The sequence below is a fragment of the Palaemon carinicauda genome, unplaced genomic scaffold (assembly GCF_036898095.1).
Source record: "Palaemon carinicauda isolate YSFRI2023 unplaced genomic scaffold, ASM3689809v2 scaffold127, whole genome shotgun sequence".
Classification (NCBI taxonomy): domain Eukaryota; kingdom Metazoa; phylum Arthropoda; class Malacostraca; order Decapoda; family Palaemonidae; genus Palaemon; species Palaemon carinicauda.
The window spans coordinates 265001-270000 of NW_027168782.1; the positions used below are offsets into that span (position 1 = coordinate 265001).

The window sequence follows — 5000 nt, forward strand, 5'->3', positions numbered from 1 at the left end:
ATTCCATAAGGAAATCTATAAGCAAGCAAGCATCATTCAGCCAAAGTATTCCTGACGGCACTCCATAACCGCCTCAAGGAGATGACTCATCCTTTCGAAATCCTCCGAATATGGAACGCAGAAGCTTACTGAAGATCACTTTGTCCAGAGAGATCCTGTCTTCGCTTCTTTGGACGCCATTACGGGGAGGGAATGAAAGAGGGGATGATTCTTCACTGGAAAGAAAACGCTGAAGCTGTGAGACTTCCCGGAGAATCCTAAAGCCAAGAATTCCTGAAGAATCCTAAAGCCACAAGAAAACGCTGAAGCTGTGAGACTTCCCGGAGAATCCTAAAGCCAAGAATTCCGGAAGAATCTTAAAGCCACAAGAAAACGCTGAAGCTGTGAGACTTCCCGGAGAATCCTAAAGCCACAAGAAAACGCTGAAGCTGTGAGACTTCCCGGAGAATCCTAAAGCCAAGAATTCCTGAAGAATCCTAAAGCCACAAGAAAACGCTGAAGCTGTGAGACTTCCCGGAGAATCCTAAAGCCAAGAATTCCTGAAGAATCCTAAAGCCACAAGAAAACGCTGAAGCTGTGAGACTTCCCGGAGAATCCTAAAGCCAAGAATTCCTGAAGAATCCTAAAGCCACAAGAAAACGCTGAAGCTGTGAGACTTCCCGGAGAATCCTAAAGCCAAGAATTCCTGAAGAATCCTAAAGCCACAAGCCATATTAGCTAATTCGGGGATCGAGACCGTTCCAGATGAAGTGGACCTATGGATCAACGTAGCCTTCAAGCGTAAAAAGATGAAGTGGACCTATGGATCAACGTAGCCTTCAAGCGTCAAAATTGTGAGCGGGAATGGCGAGAAAGCCCCCCACATCCAAAACTGCGCGACACAACCGTGGACTCTTTAACTCCATCGGAGAATGAAGAGAAAACTCAAGGACGGCCTGGATGGGTGTTGCAGAAACGCCTTCGCTGAAGAGAAAATATTTGAGCCTCAAGAAAGGAATCTAACTGGAGATAATCGCAGATCCAAACCTAGACTTATTCGTTCTGCGTTGAACCAGAGATGGCGTTCCTGAAGAACCGACTTCACTCCCGTTGCAAGAACGCATTCAAATTTGTGACGAAGTGAAAAAGTGATTCGAAATGCGTGTCAACACCAAATAATAAATGGATAAAGTAAATGTAGTTTTCTTATCCTAAAAACTAACAGGAGCTCAGTATGTCCCAAGATTTTTAGACTTTTGTATATATATATATATATATATATATATATATATATATATATATATATATATATATATATATATATTACTCTACATTTCAAATACAAATTAGGAAAAGAAAATCTAAAATCTTTCGTCAGATCCCAGAAGTCTCAGGAATTCAGTTTCGTTGTGAAGACATTCAGGAGACTCCAGGGATGACTCCGTCCAGAACGTTAGGTTTTTAAAACTAAGGGTGGTTATGGGCTGAAAGAAGTTAGTTTGAATATGGATAGCTTTACACGTAATTGTTATTGTGCAGGTTTGTATGCTAAAGTTGTTCCTGGAATGGAACAAAAACTTAGGAATCTTATTGGAGCTTCAGAAAGGAAGCTTTTATGCTGTTACTATTGTTCTGGAACATTTATTTCAAATGCAAGAGGAATGTCCCAAAATGAATCGCGATCTTATAACGCCCAAAAGGAAGGAATCGACAAAGATGTAGTGGAAGAGAGAAAAAAATATAATAGAAACAATGGAAAAGCTAATGTTGTCGGACATCAAAGTAATAAACTTGATGAAGAAGAATATGAAGTATTGCGAGAAATTCTGAAAAGAGATGCCAAGGACTCAGCCTTAGCTAGAATAAGGAAAATTTTGGAATACGAGAGATCACACGTGAGAGGAGGAGCAGTCGATGAACTCGTTCAAAAGTACGAGAAAAAGATAAAAGAAGAAAAAGCAGTATGGAAGAAGGAAAAAAGCCCAGTAGAAGTTCAAAAAGGCCAAGTGAAAGAACTCATAGAGCTTTTTGAGGGAGCTGGAGATAGTGAAAATATGAATATCAAACTGATGGATGTGATACTGAGAGAAATTCTGAAAAGAGATGCCAAGGACTCAGCCTTAGCTAGAATAAGGAAAATTTTGGAATACGAGAGATCACACGTGAGAGGAGGAGCAGTCGATGAACTTGTTCAAAAGTACGAGAAAAAGATAAAAGAAGAAGGAGCAGAATGGAAGAAGGAAAAAGGCCCAGTAGAATTTCAAAAAGGCCAAGTGAAAGAACTCATAGAGCTTTTTGAGGGAACTGGAGATAGTGAAAATATGAATATCAAACTGATGGATGTGATACTGAGAGAAATTCTGAAAAGAGATGCCAAGGACTCAGCCTTAGCTAGAATAAGGAAAATTTTGGAATACGAGAGATCACACGTGAGAGGAGAAGCAGTCGACGAACTCGTTCAACAGTACGAGAAAAAGATAAAAGAAGAAAGAGCAGTATGGAAGAAGGAAAAAAGCCCAGTAGAAGTTCAAAAAGGCCAAGTGAAAGAACTCATAGAGCTTTTTGAGGGCGCTAGAGATAGTGGAAATATGAATATCAAACTGATGGATGTGATACTGAGAGAAATTCTGAAGAGAGATGCCAAGGACTCAGCCTTAGCTAGAATAAGGAAAATTTTGGAATACGAGAGATCACACGTGAGAGGAGGAGCAGTCGATGAACTCGTTCAAAAGTACGAGAAAAAGATAAAAGAAGAAAAAGCAGTATGGAAGAAGGAAAAAAGCCCAGTAGAAGTTCAAAAAGGTCAAGTGAAAGAACTCATAGAGCTTTTTGAGGGAACTGGAGATATCACAGAAAATGTGAATATCAGACTGAAGGATGAGGAAGAATCTGTGGCACTGAGAGAAATTCTAAAAAGAGATGCTAAGGAAGCAGCTTTATCCAGAATACAATTAATACTGAAATATGAAAAGTCAGAATAAACAGGTTTAGTCTATCGACTCCTTCAAGACTACAAATATCCAGGAAAAAATATAAAAAAGTAAAAAAAAATATATATAAAAGCTAAAAAATCCAAAAAACATATAAACTAAAAAAAATAAAAAATAAAAAAACTCAAATTACCAAATCCAAAAGAAGATGGAGAAGATGGCAGCAGGGAAACGAGATGGTGACTGTTCCCAATCTATTCTGGATATCTAAGGGATATTCTAGAAAATGGACTCAGCAGAGGGAAGAGGTCTGACTCGCTTTAGCATGCTTTGTTACTTGATGAAGATCCACTTGTACTGTTTCTTTGTCAGGTGGACAAAGGCAGAATAAACATGTCTGACCTTTTTTAGTATGCTGTGTTCTTTGAAGAAGATTCCCCAAAACTAGATCGAAAATGCAAAAATAGGAAACTAGAAACCCCCCCCCCCCTTAAAAAAAAGAAGATGGCCTCAGGGAAACAAGGTGGCGACTGTTCCCAATCTATTCTGGATATATACGGGATATTCTAGAAAATGGACTCATCAGAGGCAATAGGTCTGACTTGCATTAGTATGCTTCGTAACTTGATGAAGATTCACCTGTACTGTTTCTTTGTCAGGTGGACAAATGCAGAAAAAACAAGTCTGACTTCTTCTAGTATGCTGCGTTCTCTGAAGAAGATTCCTCGAAACTAGATCGAAAATGCCAAAATAGGAAACTAGAAAATCCACCCCTTAAAAGAAGAAGATGGCTGCAGGGAAACGAGATGGCGACCGTTCCCGATCTATTCTGGATATGTAAGGGATATTCTAGAAAATGGACACAGTAGAGGGAAAAAGTCTGACTCGCTTTAGCATGCTTCGTAACTTGATGAAGATTCCCTTGTACTGTTTCTTTGTCAGGTGGACAAAGGCAGAACAAACATGTCAAACTTCTTCCCTCTGCCGAGTCCATTTTGTAGAATATCCCTTAGATATCCCGTGGTACCCCTAATTACCCCATTCCGTATCTTATCTCTTCTTGTCACCCCACACACATCCATCTCAACATGCTCATCTCTAATCTCATTCAACCAACACTATACCAAATGACAAATATGACTCATAAAGGCTCAGACTGAACTGTCTTGTGCAACTCTGCTCGAAATACAGTGATCTAAAAAAAACAGAAGAAAGCTACTATGCGAATCTCTGCTCTGTCTCTTTGATTGCAGTAATCTCTATTGATAAGAGAAGAAAGTTATCTTATGGAACAATCCCCAAACTACAGTAGGCTAATCTGTGAAGAAAAAAAAAGAAGAAAAGTGTCATTTGTCTTTTCTCAAACTACAAAAATCTATAAAAAAAGAAGAAAGCTGTCCTGTATCTCTTCTTAAACTACAGTAATCTATTGCCTGCCTAGCATTCGCATGGCAGCAGAAAGATCCCAGCCCAGGACCGTGAGTTTGAGCTATTTATTGGGTAGGTCACTGCTGTGGTTAGGCACCACACTTGGGAGTTTGGGCTTGCCTGTCTGACGTTCTGGCGAGCATCTATTCTGATAGAACTGGAACATGAAACCAAAAATAAATAGTCTTGTGTCTCAAAGGCATTTGAGTTTGGGAGGTTGGGCTTGCCTGTCTGACGTTCTGGCGAGCATCTATCCTGATAGAACTGGAACATGAAACCAAAAGCAAATAGTCTTGTGTCTCAAAGGCATTTTGAATACCACAAACCTCTTTTCCAGCTTAGCACCTAATGAAACTGGAAGCAAACTGTCATGTGTCTCAAAGGCTTTTGAATACCACAAACCTCTTTTCCAGCTTAGCACCTAATGAAACTGGAAGCAAACTGTCATGTGTCTCAAAGGCTTTTGAATACCACAAACCTCTTTTCCAGCTTAGCACCTAATGAAACTGGAAGCAAACTGTCATGTGTCTCAAAGGCTTTTGAATACCACAAACCTCTTTTCCAGCTTAGCACCTAATGAAACTGGAAGCAAACTGTCATGTGTCTCAAAGGCTTTTGAATACCACAAACCTCTTTTCCAGCTTAGCACCTAATGAAACTGGA

General features: G+C 39.7%; 1 protein-coding gene across 1 annotated transcript in view; it reads right to left on the minus strand.

Annotated features, from left to right (window-relative positions):
* LOC137635456 (probable glutamate receptor) overlaps window positions 1-5000 on the minus strand; it is a 36806-nt gene that overhangs the window by 24027 nt on the left and 7779 nt on the right. The window lies entirely within an intron of this gene.